Source organism: Zea mays, chromosome 3 (assembly GCF_902167145.1).
Source record: "Zea mays cultivar B73 chromosome 3, Zm-B73-REFERENCE-NAM-5.0, whole genome shotgun sequence".
Classification (NCBI taxonomy): Eukaryota; Viridiplantae; Streptophyta; class Magnoliopsida; order Poales; family Poaceae; genus Zea; species Zea mays.
In genome coordinates, this window is record NC_050098.1 from 137,911,551 (window position 1) to 137,931,186 (window position 19,636).

Here is a 19,636-nt window from a genome sequence, read left to right on the forward strand (position 1 = left end):
GTACACATCAACATACTCAGCAAGTATCCTGTTTGGCTGTAGTGGACTAGCTTTATGTGGGGATAAGTCAAGCAGTTGCTTTTAGTTGGTCAGGTTATTACTTACTAGTAGAAAGCCAGGTTTTAACATTAACCCAAGTTATTAACCCGATGTACCCTTTCCAAACGGAAAGAATACCACTTACCAGCACCATAATCATAACCAGAACCATCAATCTCATAACCACCTGTACCACAATGTCTCTGATCAAGTACCACTAATCATTGGAGCTCCCTTGGCCGCTCATAACCGCGAGCACGGCTGATATATCAGTTTCATAACACTCTGCAGAGGTTGTGCACTTTACCCACAAGCCGTGATTCCCATTCTGCCCGGAGATCATGACTCTCCATTGATCACTACCAAGGTGATCCAGCAGGGCATCACTACGAAGCCTTTACAAAGATTCCCCGGGGCTGTAGCCACCCGTTAGGTTTCCTAAATGCACCGCACTCCTCCCCAAGGGGCGAACCCAAACTTGGCAGAGCGAGCCGCATACACCGAGCCCCATTGACGGCACGACGGCTAAGTGAACTACACCCCGGATCCTCTAATTATTCAGCTAAGGGCACCCCATTCCACCCTCATGGTTGCACTGTTTTCCCGGGCGGTCATCCATAGAACAGGTCCTTACGGAGAGGCACTCGAGAAACCGCTCGAGTCCCCTTGAAAACCACAAGTATATCATAAAGAAGAACGGGAAAACAGCGTATCATAGATAATCACATCATGTTCATTGATTAGAGTTGAGCAATAGCATCAGACTAAGTAGTAATAATCCGACCCAAATAGGTAAACAAGGACATGGATAACAAAAGCTAGTCAATCCTTAGGTATAAATGTGTAATGCGGGAGGTGAATTAAAGAATGAATAGGACATAGATAGGTCAAAGGACACTTGCCTCCACCAAACGACTGCTGCTCAGGGGCTTCTCCGGCGAATTCCTCGGGCTCTTCGACCGGATCGTTCTCTATGCGAGCGCAAACATACATACATACATCCACATATTTAATACAAAAGAACAGTACACCATACAAGATAACAAATAAAGCGAATATGCATCAAGTATGACATTCGATAACGCATTTGTTATGGCTAGAAAGAAACGGGAAAGGTCTCGCAGGGGGGGGTTAAATCTTATGCACTAATGACACAATTGGTTCTTAACAAAATAATTCTGTTGCATATTTATATCTACTAATGGAAACCTAATCACTTTTAGTTGATCAACATTGCACAGGGTAAACAATTAACTACGTGAATCAATAACATAACGGAATTTTAAATTAAACTTCCTATTTTCCCATAGCATGAACAGTGATTAGCCTATTTAAAATACAGTAATTATGATCACAGAAAGTAAATAAAATAAAATAAAAAAAAAAAAAAAATAAAAAACAGAGGGGGGGGGGGCGGTTGAACCGGCCCTAGGGCGGTTGAACCGGCCCTAGGCGGTTGAACCGGCCGGGCAGGGGGCGGCTCAGGGGCGGGGCGGCCGAGCCGCTGGGCGCGCAGGGGCGCGGGGCAGGGCGCGGGGGCGGCCGAGCGGCCGAGCCGGCCAAGCCGGGGGCGCGCGCGGGGGGGGTGGGGCGGGCGGCCGAACCGGCCATGGGGCCGAGCGGCGAGGGGTGGGGCGGGCGGCCGAACCGGCCATGGGGCCGAGCGGCGAGGGGAAGGGGAGGGAGGAGAGGGGGAGGGAGGAGAGGGAGGAGGGGGGGGGGCTCACCGGTGACGGGGACGGGGCGGCCGAGCGGGGCGGCCGATCGGCGACGGGGAGGGGCGGCGGCCTAGGCAGGGGCGGCGGCTAGGGCAGGGGGCGGGTAGGGGGCGGCGGCTTGGGTGGGGAGGGAGAAAATGAGGGGGGAGAGGGAGAGGGTTAGGGGATAAGGGAAAGAGGGGGGGGGGCGGCTGGGCCTACTAGGCCCAAGAGGGGGGCGCCAGGGGGCGGCTGGGCCGGCCGGGGTCGGCCCACGGCGCGGGAGAGAGAGAAAAAAAAGGAGAGAGAAAGAGAGAGAGAAAAAAGAAAGAAAAGAGAAAGAAAACATTTTCGAAATCCGATCTTTCTACATGAATGCATTTGCACTTTCAAAGCAATCAAAAGAAATGCAAGGTTCGGCATGGTGCATCAAACAACATAAAGTATTTAGGGTTTTTATACGTACGGGAATTCCAAACCGAATCCCGCTAGAACTTTGGAAAAGGTCAAGGTTTAGCGAGGGAAAAAGAAAAAAAAAGGTAACGCCCGAATTTTGGCGAGTAAAGAAAAGAAAAAATTCAACTGCAAAATTCGGGGCGTTACAAACCTATCCCCCTTAAAAGAATCTCGCCCTCGAGATTCAGGGCTGGCTAGCAAAGAGCTCCGGGTACTTGGCCATCAGATCATCTTCACGCTCCCAGGTTGCTTCTTCCTCAGAGTGGTGACTCCATCTGACTTTGCACATTCTGACGGTCTTCCTTCGGGTGACTCTATCTGCAATCTCAAGGATCTGAGCTGGCTTCTCAACGTAGGTCAAGTCCTCCTGGACTTCAAGACCTTCCACTGGCAACTGCTCTTCCGGCACACGCAAGCACTTCTTCAACTGAGACACATGAAAGACATCATGCACAGCAGACAAATTCTCTGGCAAACTGAGCTGATAAGCCACTTCTCCTCGTCTTGCAAGAACCTGATACGGACCAATGTAGCGGGGTGCCAGCTTGCCTTTCACTCCGAATCTTCTGACTCCTCTGATCGGTGACACTTTCAGATAAACAAAGTCTCCGACTTCGAAACTCAGCTCTCTTCTTCTTGTGTCTGCATAGCTTCGCTGCCTTGATTGCGCTATCTTCAGATTCTCTCGAACCATCTTGATGTTCTCTTCGGCTTCAAGCAAAATGTCTGGCCCAAACACTTGCTTCTCTCCAGGCTGATCCCATTGCAACGGAGTTCTACAACTCCTTCCATAGAGCGCCTGAAATGGTGACATCTTCAAACTGGCCTGGTAACTGTTGTTATAGGAAAACTCTGCATAAGGCAATCGCTTGTCCCATCCGGACTGATCTTGCAACGCACAGGCTCTCAACATATCTTCAAGGATTTGATTGGTTCTTTCAGTCTGACCATCTGTCTGCGGGTGATAAGCTGAACTGAAATTCAGATGCGTGCCCAAGGCTTCATGCAACTGCTGCCAGAAATGAGAGGTGAACTGCGTTCCTCTGTCTGACACTATCTTCTTTGGCACACCATGAAGACAAACGATCCGAGACATATACAATTCTGCCAATACTGCACTGTTGTAGTTGGTCTTGACAGGTATGAAGTGGGCTGACTTGGTCAAGCGGTCCACTACTACCCAAATGGAATCGTAGCCGGCTCGAGTGCGAGGCAATCCGACTATGAAATCCATACCAATTTCATCCCATTTCCACTGAGGGATCTGCAACGGTTGCAACAATCCAGCAGGTCTCTGGTGTTCTGCCTTAATTCTTCGACAACTATCGCACATAGCCACATGCTCTGCGATTTCTCTTTTCATTCCGTACCACCAGAATTTCTTCTTCAGATCCTGATACATCTTCTCACTGCCAGGGTGAATCGAATAAGCTGTCTCATGAGCTTCCTTAAGAATCAACTCCCGAATGGACTGGACATTGGGAACACACAAGCGATCTTTGAACCATATCACGCCTTCTGCATCTTCTCGAAAGTCTTTGCCTTTGCCATCTAGAATCAATCGCCGAATCTCACTGATCTTCTCATCATTTTTCTGCGCTTCTTTGATTTCGCGCTCCAAGGTAGGTTCCAATTCAACTGTGACTCCTCGAGAATTGTTCAGAAATCCGAGACTCAACCTGTCAAACTCCTTGGCCAACTCATAAGGCATCGGACGAGCGACCATCAGATTGACTTGACTCTTTCTGCTCAAAGCATCTGCCACTACGTTTGCTTTGCCTGGATGGTAATGAATCTCCAACTCATAGTCTTTGATCAATTCTAACCATCTTCGTTGCCTCATGTTCAATTCTGACTGAGTGAATATGTACTTCAGACTCTTGTGGTCTGTGTAAACATCGCATTTCTGTCCATACAGATAGTGCCTCCATGTCTTCAGTGCGTGAACCACTGCTGCCAACTCTAGATCATGGATTGGGTAGTTCTTCTCATGAACCTTCAGCTGTCGGGACGAGTAAGCCACAACTCTTCCCTCTTGCATCAACACACATCCCAAACCTGTGTAACAAGCATCACAATACACCGAGAAGGGCTTGTGCACATCAGGCAAGACTAGGACAGGCGCTGTAGTCAACTTCTCTTTCAGCGCTTCAAAGGCCTCTTGGCATTTCTGGGTCCACTTGAACTCAACCTTGTTGCCTAGCAACGCTGTCATTGGCTTCGCAATCTTCGAAAACCCTTCAATGAATCGCCGATAATATCCGGCCATTCCAATGAAGCTCTTGATTCCTCGAGCATCCGTTGGCGCTTTCCAGTTTAGAATGTCTGCCACTTTCTTCGGATCCACAGCCAATCCTTCTTTGTTGATTATGTGACCCAAGAACAGGACTTCACTGATCCAGAACTCACACTTGCTCAACTTTGCATACAACTGGTGCTCTCGCAATCTCTGCAATACCATCCTCAAATGATCTGCATGCTCTTCTTCACTTTGAGAATAAACCAGAATGTCATCAATGAATACCACTACGAACTTATCAAGATAATCCATGAATACACTATTCATCAAGTTCATGAAGAATGCTGGCGCATTGGTCAAACCAAAAGACATCACTGTGAACTCATACAACCCATACTTGGTAATGAATGCCGTCTTCGGAATGTCCGAAGGTCGGATCCTGAGCTGATGATAACCTGACCTCAGATCGATCTTGGAGAACACACTGGCTCCTCTCAACTGGTCGAACAGATCTTCTATTCTGGGCAAAGGATACTTGTTCTTGATCGTGACCTCATTCAAAGCTCGATAGTCGATACACATCCTCTTATCACAACTGATAACTGCCTGATACTTATCTAGCCAATTCATCCCTAGGATGACATCTATTCCCTGAGTACCCATTACTATAAGGTTGGCGGGAAACGCTATCCCCCTTATTTCCACACTTACATTTAAACAAATGCTATCAGCTCGAATTCTACCACCGGCTGAATCAATTTGAATGGGGGTTGACATGGTAGTTATTGGAAGATTATGTGCTTCTACCCATGATGCAGTAATGAAAGAATGTGTTGCTCCAGTATCAAATAACACTTCTGCAATATGGGAATCGACTGGGAACATACCTACTGTCATGCCGGGGGTCTCCTGAACTGCTTCAGCTTCCAAGTGATTCAATCTTCCATGATTATAGCGCTGCTGAGAGCGATTGCCTGCTCCAGGCTGAGGCACATTCTGCTTTGCTGGGGCATTGGGGCCTGACTGCTGCTGGGCTGCCTTCTTCGGACATTGCATCACCCAGTGGCCTTGCTCTCCACAGTGGAAACATGCCCTGTTTCCAACTTGAGCTGGTGCTGCCTGACTGTTCTGCTGATTTGCTGGGGCAGGAAGACGAGGTGCTTGCTGATTCTGCTTCTGAAACTGACCTCCTGACTGATTGCTCTGACGGTTCTGGTACTGATTCTGAGGGTACTGCCTTTGGAACTGCTGATACTGCTGACGCTGCTGATGCTGCTGAGGTGGACGCTGGTTCTGCCTGAACTGCTGAGGTTGATTGCCTGAGAAACGGGGACGGCTGCTGCTTCCAGGCTGGGGTCCACTGATCTTGCGCTTACGATCTTCCATCTCCTTACGCTTCCTTTCTGTCATGATTGCTCTGTCAATCAGGTGCTGGAATGTCGGGAAGGTGTGATTCATCAGCTGATACTGCAGAGGGTCAACCAAGCCTCTCAGGAAACGGTACTGTCGCTTGGCGTCGGTGTTGACATCTTCGGGAGCGTAGCGAGACAATTGCAGAAACCTGTCCCGATACTCACTGACAGACGATGACCCTTGCTTAAGGGCCAGGAACTCCTCCTTCTTCACTGTCATCAGACCTGCAGGCACATGGTACTGACGAAAGCTACATCTGAATTCTTCCCAGGTGATGGTGTCGGGGTTGGCATGGGTGGCGAGGTAAGACTCCCACCATGACTGGGCTGCTCCTCTCAACAGACGGGGACCATACAGAACTTTCTCCCTGTCATCGCACTGAGCGGTATGCAACTCCCGCTCCACAGTGCGCAGCCAATCTTCAGCATCCATGGGGTCAGAAGAATGAGCGAACGTTGGTGGATGACCTCTCATGAATTCAGCACGCTTATCTCTAGGCATCTGAGGCATCTGAGGCTGGGGTGGTGCTTGCTGCTGCTGCTGCTGCTGCTGCTGAATGGCGGCCAGAGTCTGACCGATAGCTTGAACTGCCTGAGTCTGCATCAGAAACATCTGCTCAATCGACATCGGGGGCGGGGGCGGCAGGTGCTGCTGCTGGGGCACCTCATCCTGCGGAGCGGCTCGCTCCTGCTGAGCACGCCTTCCTCCTCTACGCCTGTTCTCTGACATCTGCAGAACGCAACCACACATCAGAACTGATCTGGCAAAGCTTGCAGCATAAGAAAAGAGTATAGAATTCTCCAACAGCACTGAACAGATGAGCATCTTCACTGATCTCCAACACAGACCACACAGCTTCTCAGATAAAGAGGAAAGGAGAATAGTGGGTTTCCCAACTATATAACTAACTTTATTGACATAGTACGTAAACCAAAATGCAGGGGATACCCACACTCTGGTGACAATCATTACAAAGATCCAAACCAAACATAGTTCATCATGACAAACATAGGTGCACAGGATATAGCAAACTACCCTGTCTAACTAAAACTAACTAAGATCGAGACTAACGCTAAGACTGAAGCTTCCATGTATATATTTATTTCGTATTAATTACAAGATCCAACTCTAACGATCTATGGTTCTAGAGTTATCTTGGTCTTGCAGGCGGGATTGCCATAAGACTGGTGTCCACGCTGAGGTGAGCGGTACGGGTGCTGAGTCCCAACGGGAGCGGGGGAACCACCATCCAGAAAACGACGTTCCGCGCGCTCAGCCCGCAGCAGGGCGATCTCAGCACGAGCCCTACTCAGCTCGTCTAATGCATGGTCCAGCTCCGTGTTTAGCACGGCGGCTAGGTTGACTGTGCTGCTCAACCTAGGATTGCCCTCACCGACAGGTGAGACAATCACGCCTCCTGTGCTGCCAGATGGACGGCGGGGGTAATACTTCAGGTCAAGACCGTCAGCTGCCCCACCGAAAACCGAGCAGTAGTGCGAAAGCGCACGCCGTGCAGCATCTTGCATGGCTGCCTCAGCTGAGTCCCGCTCAGAGATAGAATAGTGCTCTGAACAGGCCTCTGCACCCTGGAGACTGTCCTCCGGGCAGCGCACCAAGCAAGTCGCCTCCCAGCGGTCCGGGTAGACCCCGCGACTATGCTGGTAGACCACACAGCGATACTCGACGGACCAAGTATGCCGGTCAAATGCCCGACGTAGCAGGGTGTCGAGCGCATCATGGAAGTGACACCCGCGAGCAGCGTCGCGAGTGATGGGTCGAGCAACCCATCCTTCCGGCTCAGGGTTGGCAGAGAAGTCGGTGTCGTGGCTCGAGCTGTCGTCGCCTCCTCCGTCGTCTGGGTCTCCTCCAGCAGCTACTCCAGAAGCTGGGGCGCCCAGTGGTGGTGCAGGGGGCGGCTCCAGAGAAAGCACAGGGGAGCAGCTCCTCACAGACTCTATCTCCTGGTGGAGCGAGAGGGAAGAGCTCCGCTGCTCCTGTCGTCGACGCTCCTGCTCCTCACGCAGGCGGTGGTGTAGTCTCTCCAAGTGGCTGGACTGTCCGGCCACGGGACGGCGAAGCGGACGCTCAGCAAGGCGGGAGGGTAAGAAGGGGATGACTGACTTTCGTGCAGTGTGTCTAAGTCGAGCCATCTACAAAAGACATCGCAAGCAAAAGGGTGAGAACAGAATTAATATGACCAGCAAGTAATAAGTAAATGAAGGATCAGAATGAAACATAATTTTCAGCAAGGTATAATATGTAGTAGAACATAGGTTTGGTCAGTAGGACCAACTTTTGAAGGGATATCAAAGTCAAGGAAGAGACGGAGGTCTATAGTCCTTAGAACGACCATTCTACTCTAGGTTAGCGGTCCTACAGTCAGCACGGCTTTGATACCACTTATGTCACACCCGGTTTTAAAAAGGCAAACCGAATGCGAACCATGTACGTGCCAGGATCAGTTATTCACGTACACAGCAGTTACATAATATGGACATCATCACACAGTGCTCAAAATAGTATTAATAAGGGGAAATAATCGATTACATCATACGTCTGAGACGTCCATATAGTTCTTACAATAAATCAAAGTGCGGAAAAGAAACGTAGATAACGCGGCCTTCACAGGCAGCCGACTGGGGGTTGCCGCTAACCCACACCTAGAACTCGTCGTAATCTTGGAACTCCTGGAAGTCTCCTTCCACAGCTTCATCTTCGCCTGAGCAGTGGTTGCAATGCTGACAACCTGGGGGGGGGGTTTGGTGTGTAGAGCAAGGGTGAGTACACATCAACATACTCAGCAAGTATCCTGTTTGGCTGTAGTGGACTAGCTTTATGTGGGGATAAGTCAAGCAGTTGCTTTTAGTTGGTCAGGTTATTACTTACTAGTAGAAAGCCAGGTTTTAACATTAACCCAAGTTATTAACCCGATGTACCCTTTCCAAACGGAAAGAATACCACTTACCAGCACCATAATCATAACCAGAACCATCAATCTCATAACCACCTGTACCACAATGTCTCTGATCAAGTACCACTAATCATTGGAGCTCCCTTGGCCGCTCATAACCGCGAGCACGGCTGATATATCAGTTTCATAACACTCTGCAGAGGTTGTGCACTTTACCCACAAGCCGTGATTCCCATTCTGCCCGGAGATCATGACTCTCCATTGATCACTACCAAGGTGATCCAGCAGGGCATCACTACGAAGCCTTTACAAAGATTCCCCGGGGCTGTAGCCACCCGTTAGGTTTCCTAAATGCACCGCACTCCTCCCCAAGGGGCGAACCCAAACTTGGCAGAGCGAGCCGCATACACCGAGCCCCATTGACGGCACGACGGCTAAGTGAACTACACCCCGGATCCTCTAATTATTCAGCTAAGGGCACCCCATTCCACCCTCATGGTTGCACTGTTTTCCCGGGCGGTCATCCATAGAACAGGTCCTTACGGAGAGGCACTCGAGAAACCGCTCGAGTCCCCTTGAAAACCACAAGTATATCATAAAGAAGAACGGGAAAACAGCGTATCATAGATAATCACATCATGTTCATTGATTAGAGTTGAGCAATAGCATCAGACTAAGTAGTAATAATCCGACCCAAATAGGTAAACAAGGACATGGATAACAAAAGCTAGTCAATCCTTAGGTATAAATGTGTAATGCGGGAGGTGAATTAAAGAATGAATAGGACATAGATAGGTCAAAGGACACTTGCCTCCACCAAACGACTGCTGCTCAGGGGCTTCTCCGGCGAATTCCTCGGGCTCTTCGACCGGATCGTTCTCTATGCGAGCGCAAACATACATACATACATCCACATATTTAATACAAAAGAACAGTACACCATACAAGATAACAAATAAAGCGAATATGCATCAAGTATGACATTCGATAACGCATTTGTTATGGCTAGAAAGAAACGGGAAAGGTCTCGCAGGGGGGGGTTAAATCTTATGCACTAATGACACAATTGGTTCTTAACAAAATAATTCTGTTGCATATTTATATCTACTAATGGAAACCTAATCACTTTTAGTTGATCAACATTGCACAGGGTAAACAATTAACTACGTGAATCAATAACATAACGGAATTTTAAATTAAACTTCCTATTTTCCCATAGCATGAACAGTGATTAGCCTATTTAAAATACAGTAATTATGATCACAGAAAGTAAATAAAATAAAATAAAAAAAAAATAAAAAATAAAAAACAGAGGGGGGGGGGGCGGTTGAACCGGCCCTAGGGCGGTTGAACCGGCCCTAGGCGGTTGAACCGGCCGGGCAGGGGGCGGCTCAGGGGCGGGGCGGCCGAGCCGCTGGGCGCGCAGGGGCGCGGGGCAGGGCGCGGGGGCGGCCGAGCGGCCGAGCCGGCCAAGCCGGGGGCGCGCGCGGGGGGGGGGTGGGGCGGGCGGCCGAACCGGCCATGGGGCCGAGCGGCGAGGGGTGGGGCGGGCGGCCGAACCGGCCATGGGGCCGAGCGGCGAGGGGAAGGGGAGGGAGGAGAGGGGGAGGGAGGAGAGGGAGGAGGGGGGGGGCTCACCGGTGACGGGGACGGGGCGGCCGAGCGGGGCGGCCGATCGGCGACGGGGAGGGGCGGCGGCCTAGGCAGGGGCGGCGGCTAGGGCAGGGGGCGGGTAGGGGGCGGCGGCTTGGGTGGGGAGGGAGAAAATGAGGGGGGAGAGGGAGAGGGTTAGGGGATAAGGGAAAGAGGGGGGGGGGCGGCTGGGCCTACTAGGCCCAAGAGGGGGGCGCCAGGGGGCGGCTGGGCCGGCCGGGGTCGGCCCACGGCGCGGGAGAGAGAGAAAAAAAAGGAGAGAGAAAGAGAGAGAGAAAAAAGAAAGAAAAGAGAAAGAAAACATTTTCGAAATCCGATCTTTCTACATGAATGCATTTGCACTTTCAAAGCAATCAAAAGAAATGCAAGGTTCGGCATGGTGCATCAAACAACATAAAGTATTTAGGGTTTTTATACGTACGGGAATTCCAAACCGAATCCCGCTAGAACTTTGGAAAAGGTCAAGGTTTAGCGAGGGAAAAAGAAAAAAAAAGGTAACGCCCGAATTTTGGCGAGTAAAGAAAAGAAAAAATTCAACTGCAAAATTCGGGGCGTTACATATGGTCTTGTTATAGTTGATGATTTTTCCCGCTTCACTTGGGTATTCTTTTTGCAGGATAAATCTGAAACCCAAGGGGCCCTCAAACGCTTCCTAAGGAGAGCCCAAAACGAGTTTGAGCTCAAAGTGAAGAAGGTAAGAAGCGACAATGGGTCCGAGTTCAAGAACCTTCAAGTGGAGGAGTATCTTGAGGAGGAAGGAATCAAGCACGAGTTCTCCGCTCCCTATACACCACAGCAAAATGGTGTGGTAGAGAGGAAGAACAGGACGCTACTAGACATGGCGAGGACGATGCTTGGTGAATTCAAGACGCCCGAACGGTTTTGGACGGAAGCCGTGAGCACGGCGTGCCATGCCATAAACCGGGTCTACCTTCATCGCCTCCTCAAGAAGACTTCATATGAGCTTCTAACCGGTAACAAACCCAATGTGTCTTACTTTCGTGTATTTGGGAGCAAATGTTACATTCTAGTGAAGAAAGGTAGGAATTCTAAGTTTGCTCCCAAAGCTGTAGAAGGGTTTTTGTTAGGTTATGACTCAAATACAAAGGCGTATAGGGTCTTCAACAAATCATCGGGTTTGGTTGAAGTCTCTAGCGACATTGTATTTGATGAGACTAATGGCTCTCCAAGAGAGCAAGTTGTTGATCTTGATGATGTAGATGAAGAAGACGTTCCAACGGCAGCAATGCGCACCATGGCGATTGGAGATTTGAGGCCACTAGAACAAAAGGAGCAAGATCAACCTTCTTCCTCAACAACGGTGCATCCCCCAACTCAAGAAGATGAACAGGTTCATCAAGAGGAGGCGTGTGATCAAGGGGGAGCACAAGATGATCATTTAATGGAGGAAGAAGCACAACCGGCACCGCCAACCCAAGTTCGAGCGACGATTCAAAGGAATCATCCCGTCGACCAAATATTGGGTGACATAAGCAAGGGAGTAACTACTTGTTCTAGATTAGTTAATTTTTGTGAGCATTACTCCTTTGTCTCTTCTATTGAGCCTTTCAGGGTAGAAGAGGCCTTGCTAGATCCGGATTGGGTATTGGCCATGCAAGAGGAGCTCAACAACTTCAAGAGAAATGAAGTTTGGACACTGGTGCCTCGTCCCAAGCAAAACGTTGTGGGAACCAAGTGGGTGTTCCGCAACAAACAAGACGAGCACGGGGTGGTGACAAGGAACAAGGCACGACTTGTGGCAAAAGGTTATGCCCAAGTCGCAGGTTTGGACTTTGAGGAGACTTTTGCTCCTGTGGCTAGGCTAGAGTCAATTCGCATATTGTTAGCCTATGTTACTCACCATTCTTTTAGGCTGTTCCAAATGGATGTGAAGAGCGCTTTCCTCAACGGGCCAATCAAGGAGGAGGTGTACGTGGAGCAACCCCCTGGCTTTGAGGATGAACGGTACCCCGACCACGTGTGTAAGCTCTCTAAGGCGCTCTATGGACTTAAGCAAGCCCCAAGAGCATGGTATGAATGCCTTAGAGACTTTCTAATTGCTAATGCTTTCAAGGTTGGGAAAGTCGATCCAACTCTTTTTACTAAGACTTGTGATGGTGATCTTTTTGTGTGCCAAATTTATGTCGATGACATAATATTTGGTTCTACTAACCAAAAGTCTTGTGAAGAGTTTAGCAGGGTGATGACTCAGAAATTCGAGATGTCGATGATGGGCGAGTTGAACTACTTCCTTAGGTTCCAAGTGAAGCAACTCAAGGACGGCACCTTCATCTCCCAAACAAAGTACACGCAAGACTTGCTAAAGCGGTTTGGGATGAAGGACGCCAAGCCCGCAAAGACTCCAATGGGAACCGACGGACACACCGACCTCAACAAAGGAGGTAAGTCTATTGATCAAAAGGCATACCGGTCTATGATAGGGTCTTTACTTTATTTATGTGCTAGTAGACCGGATATTATGCTTAGTGTATGCATGTGTGCTAGATTTCAATCCGATCCAAGGGAGTGTCATTTAGTGGCAGTGAAGCGAATACTTAGATATTTAGTCGCTATGCCTTGCTTCGGGATCTGGTATCCAAAGGGGTCTACCTTTGACTTGATTGGATATTCAGACTCCGATTATGCTGGATGTAAGGTCGATAGGAAGAGTACATCGGGGACGTGCCAATTCTTAGGAAGGTCCCTGGTGTCATGGAATTCTAAGAAACAAACTTCTGTTGCCCTATCCACCGCTGAGGCCGAGTATGTTGCCGCAGGACAGTGTTGCGCGCAACTACTTTGGATGAGGCAAACCCTCAGGGACTTTGGCTACAATCTGAGCAAAGTCCCACTCCTATGTGATAATGAGAGTGCTATCCGCATGGCGGATAATCCTGTTGAACACAGCCGCACAAAGCACATTGACATCCGGCATCACTTTTTGAGAGACCACCAGCAAAAGGGAGATATCGAAGTGTTTTATGTTAGCACCGAGAACCAGCTAGGCAATATCTTTACCAAGCCTCTAGATGAGAAGACCTTTTGCAGGCTGCGTAGTGAGCTAAATGTCTTAGATTCGCAGAACTTGGATTGATTTGTAGCATACATGTGTCTTATGCTTTGATCATGTTCCTTATGCATTTTGTTGTTTATCTATGGTGCTCGAGTTGTACAAGCACTCCCCGGACCTCACAAGTCCATTTGCAAATGATGCACATATTAAGGGGGAGATGTGCTACAACTTGACTCTTTGAGACTAACCATGTGCTTGAGTATTCGTAAGATTAGTCTCAAAGGTGGATTGAAAGGGAAAGGTGGACTTGGACCATGCAAGACTTCCACTACACTCCGATGAGAGGGTAACTTATTCCAAGTTCATCTCCATGCTCTTATTGCCTTTCTATTCTTAATTGAAGATTTTGGTGAGGCAATGGGGTTCAAGGGCCAAGATTGATCCCGTTTTGGTGTTTGATGCCAAAGGGGGAGAAAATAAGGCCAAAGCAATAAATGGATCAGCTACCACTTGAGAATTTTCAAAATAGTAGAATAGAGCTTGTTGGTTGGTCAAAAATCTCTTATTGTCTCTTTTGTCAAAAATTGGCCTCTTGTGGGGAGAATGGTTAATTATGGGAAAAAGGGGGAGTTTTTGAAATCTTTGATCAATTTCTCTTAGAACAACTCTCTTTATGTCTCAACAAGTGTGTTTGACTTAGAGATAGGAAATTGAGGTTGATTTGCAAAAACAAACCAAGTGCTGGCAAAGAATGATCCAAATATGCCAAATTTGAATCAAAACAAATTTGAGTTTTCATGTGCATTGATGTTGCACTTCTTTTAGTTGCTTTTTATTGTGGTGGCATAAATCACCAAAAAGGGGGAGATTGAAAGGGAAATATGCCCTTGGGCCATTTCTAAGTATTTTGGTGATTAAGTGTCCAACACAAGTGCCTAAGTGTTAAATTGTGCCAAGGACTCAAGAAGTGCAAATCAAGATTAAAGGTATGTTTCTAGACTTAGTACATTGTTTTGAAGACTAATGTATTGTGTCTAAGTGCTAGAAACAGAAGAAACAATTATGGAGAAGTTGGCTGTGTACAACCAAAAGGCTGCTCGGTCTGGATGCACCGGACTGTCCGGTGGTGCACCGGACAGTGTCCGGTGCGCCAGGCTGGCGTCTGTCAACTGGCTGCTCTCGGGACTTCGACGGCGGTGTACGGCTATAAATCACCGGACTGTCCGGTGGTGCACCGGACTGTCCGGTGAACCAACAGTCGGCCCAGCCAACGGTCGGCTGCGTAATCCGTGCGCGACGCGTGGCAGAGCCAACGGTCAGAAGGGGGCACCGGACTGTCCGGTGTGCACCGGACAGTGTCCGGTGCGCCAACGGCTCTGAATCTCCAACGGTCGGCTTCGCCAAAGAAGGAAAGAAATCCGCACCGGACAGTGTCCGGTGGTGCACCGGACTGTCCGGTGCGCCAGGCGATAGAAGGCAAGAATTGCCTTCCTGGAATGCTCTCAACGGCTCCTAGCTGCCTTGGGGATATAAAAGGGACCCCTAGGCGCATGGAGGAGCACACCAAGCATTCTCCAAGCATTCCTAAGCACCAAGACTTCAATTCCGCGCATTCGATTCTTTGTGATAGCAACTAGAGCTCCATTTGAGTAGAAAACACTTTGAGTTGTGTTGAGAGCTTGTGTTGTGACTTGTGTGCGTATTGTTGCTCTGATTTTGTGTCTTGTGTGCGTTGCTCATCCCTCCCTTACTCCGTGCTTCTTTGTGAACATCATATTGTAAGGGCGAGAGGCTCCAAGTTGTGGAGATTCCTCGCAAACAGGATATAGTAAAGCAAAGCAAAACACCGTGGTATTCAAGTGGGTCTTTGGACCGCTTGAGAGGGGTTGATTGAAACCCTCGTCCGTTGGGACGCCACAACGTGGAGTAGGCAAGTGTTGAACTTGGCCGAACCACGGGATAAACCACCATGTCTATCTGTGATTGATCTTCTTGTGGTTATCGTGTCTTGCAAGAACTCCTCTCTAGCCACTTGGCTTTATTGTTCTAACCCCTAATCAAGTTTTGTGGCATTAAGTTTCAAGTTTTACAGGATCACCTATTCACCCCCCCTCTATGTGCTCTCAAAATGTCATCCTTTTTACCGCTTAACCATTCGGTCGATCAAATAGTGGATTCAATTCATGACTAACATTTAGTCATTCTGATTAACTATTTAACCATATTAGCATGACCATGCACTTTCCAATCCAACTATCTGGAGGCGGTGATGCAAAAGTTGGAGGCGGCGTCCCTAAGGCGAGCATCTGGATGCTCGTTTGTTGTGCCACTTCCTATAAATGAGATGCAAAACAGTATTTAGGAAATACTAAATGACACAAGTTTCTAGTTGTTATTAATAAGGTAGTAGTTCAACTTACTGAGAGGAAAGCCTGGGGCGGATATATTCCCATAATACTAGTGTTAGGGGTCCTCTTTGGGCTAAAGGTCCTCAAAACATTAATTTGTCAATTACTTTTAAGTTTGTTCCAGGTATAACAGAGCGATTATCGTAGGCTACCTTCATTTGGGAACGACACACAACCAACACACAAAGAGAAAGCTACGAGCTTCACCTCCATGGTGTGAGCATGCGACGAGGAATCAACAAGAATGCAAGATGAAATCCTCAATACTTTCTCAACACGACTATGGAGGAAAAGACGACAATGTCCTTAGTTGACCTTGTAGTTCACGTGTATAGGACTGAGGGCATGATTGTAAATTTTACAAAATACGTTGAGATTTAAAATACACTGGTTACGGTCGGTACAAATTGCAACATATACCCTTAACTTCAAAAATTCAGACAAGTCGTACATCCTCATAGAAATTAGTAATAATATATAAATATTTATAAATTCATGAAGGATTAAAGCATATTTCACAAAGCATCAAAGCAATATCTCAAAAATATAAGTGATAAACATTGTGCATATATACATATAGTTAGAAAGTCACAACGCAATACATTACAAAACAAAACTATCCAATCGAAAATATGTTGATAACCATAATAAACACTGAACAATTATCATACATCAAACTATGGAGCATAAGAAGTCACAATCAAAATAAGACAATGTAATATAGCAATATAATCATTATCATGTATTTAAATAAAGCACTAGCAAATCTAGTAGCATATGACTATATAATCAAGGTATATATGATGACATGACACTTGCATTCAAAGCTTACTCCTACTACTTAACATAGTCAACATAGTTGGCGTCCTCCTGGTCCTTCTCAAATTACCAAGCAAATTATGAATATGTGTCAAGGATAATAATTGGTAAGAGACTATAAATAAGAACAATACCGTTTTTAAACAGCTCTAAACTATATACAATAATAAGATATATCTTGATTTTAGGAAAATAATAAAATTAGTTTCATATTTTCTAAATTAAGATGAATTTATTATCAATTTACAAAGATCGACTTAGAATTAATATTTTTCTAAAAAATACCAAATTCGTTACCACGTCAAAGTACTGAAATACAATTTTTTTAACGATTTAGTTTTCTATTTTCGGTAATTGTTTCCATTTCCATTTAACCCTTAATTTTGGTAAAATTTCGAAAACCATTCTCAAAAAATAATGTTTTCATTTTCAACCCTGTCTATACCTCCAGACTTTGATTATGTGGCTCCTGTGGTATCCAAAATAGAAGAACCTCTGTTCCTCTTTGCACAAGAGAGGCCAACAATAGTTCTAGTTCTAGTTAGGGATGGTAATTGGACCCATGGGTATGGATACCTACGGGTTTCGTACCCGGTGGACATGGATACGAGTTGGAAAACTCACCCGTGGATCCTATCGGGTCGAGTACCCGAAATACGTCGGGTAGGGTACGGATAGTATATTTTATCCATGGATATCCACTAGCTAGATACCCGAAAGATTTATTCACAATTTTACATGTTATGTTTTTGGCCCATGAAGCAAAGAAAAAAGCCCACCCGCCAGCAACCTGCGCCTAGCCGGCGGCCCGGCACTCGGCAGTCGCCACCCGCCACCCTAAATCTCTAATTCCCACTTCCCAGTTCCCAGCCGCCAGGCCGCCAGCGCCCCACCCAGCCCCAGCCACCGCCCGCCAGCAGCGCAGGCGCACAGCCCGCTGGCGCTGCCCCGCTCCCGCGGTCCCGCCCGCCCCGAGCTGCGCGGCTAAGCCACCAAGCTGTGCGCCCGGCCTGCGGCGTCCCTTGTCCCTGTCGGCCGTCCCCGAGCTGTGCCCTGCACACCTGCGCCGTCCGCCGTCCCCGAGGCCCGAGCTGCGCCCGCGCCGTCCCCGAGGCCCAAGCTGCGCGCCTGCGCCATCCCCGAGATGTGCCGTCCATCGGCCGCCCGCCCGCTGCCCCGCTCCCGCCCGAGCTGCGCGGCTGCGCCTCCGAGCTGGTGGGTATGGATATATTTTACATGCAGATTTATATTTTACAGTAGCATATCCACCGGATATCCGATACTCGACGAATACCCGGTGGGTACGGGTACAGGTCCATTTTTTTACCCGATTGACTTGGTGGGTATGGATATTTGTATAAGGGCCGAGTATGATATCGGGTCGGATATTATCATACCCAAACACAACCCGACCTGCTGCCATCCCTAGTTCTAGTACGTCTCTCTGTAAGTTACCTGTGCAAACCTTCTACTCAAAACCAGATCATACTTCCATAACCAAATAGTCCAACAAATAGTTGCAGCAGCAATATCTAATATTTAAGTTCCTTAGTAAAACATTAAGCCAAGACCCAAAAAAATGGATATATTGTTTGCAGGTTCAACATCGAAGCAATGAAATATTGAATTATGTCCATGCAACTACATAAGAAACACTTTAGTGTCCCCTTTCTATTTTCTTTTAACTAAGTTCCGTTTCATGAGAATTACCCCATTTCTTAGGTTTCATAAGAAAATTTTCTATTTTAAAAAGGATTTTCTGTTTCCATATCATTGAATTATTTGACAAAGATCTGCTTTATTTGCATCAAGTTATTATAGAAAGATTGCACGAGTAGGAGCTCCTTTGTTCACATCCCATATTCCCATCTAAACTTGTCACTTTCTTCAACTAGAGATATATTAGCCACCTTTGAACCTAGCTTAAGCCAAGACATCAAAATAGCCCCTACTAACATGCTTCCAAAGGAGATGTTGAGATGGATGCTATTCAAAACACTTGCCCTTTTTCGAATAAAAGGCTTACTTTCTTTCCACTTATCGTCCTAGGATCTCACGCGTTGACCATTTTGTGTTCTAAAAGAACAAAAAGAGAATAACTACAATCCTAATCCATGTAGCCTCGGGCAGGTTTTGTAGATGGGCCGAGGCCCGGGTCTAATTGAGATGGTGCTAATTGAGATGGGGCGGCTAAATAATAAGATATTATTGGACCAGGGTTCGTCTAGTTATTAGAAAACAAATGCTCCTAATATACAATCTCTATATATAAACATATAAACAAATTACATTAGAAGATACTTATTGGGTATTTTATTTTTCTGATGAAAATTTAGTTTGTATCATATCAAATGATTAAATGGCAATTACGACTATTTTTAACTAGGTTCTTCTCACTAAAGTTTAGTATTTCTAATTAGCATCCAAATATTTAATGTGACAGAGACTAAAATTTAACCCATGTAAACAACCTTTTACTATATTCTCTTTGTTTTATAAATTCTTCATATAATTTTTTTTACATAAAATTTCTTGTATCGTATTTGATCTATATTTAACGTCCGTGCGTGAGCACTGACGTATGTACAAATCAAAATACAAGCATATTACGACCAACGATAACATGTCATCCTCGAAATTGGCTCCTTGTAGCCACCCCCGAGAAGCCGATACTTTCTGGATAGCTCCATCTTCTATATTCTACTCAAGGCAAGGAATTAGGAGCAGACCGAAGACCTGGGGCTCACCTGCTACTCAAAGTCAAGAATCCACATGATTTTGGCTTCACTGCGCCTAGTGCTGTATCTCTAGAGCTGAAAAAAAAAACTTAAAGCTCGTGAGCCGAACTAGGTCAGCCACCAAGTCGCACCGAGTCGAGCTCGGCTCGGTTTGTTTCCAGCTCTATGTATCGGGTTGCCGTTGATTGAGGAGGAGCTGAGGGCCCTAGCAGCCGAGAAGCCCATCCTGTACAACGGCTGTCTCAGCTCC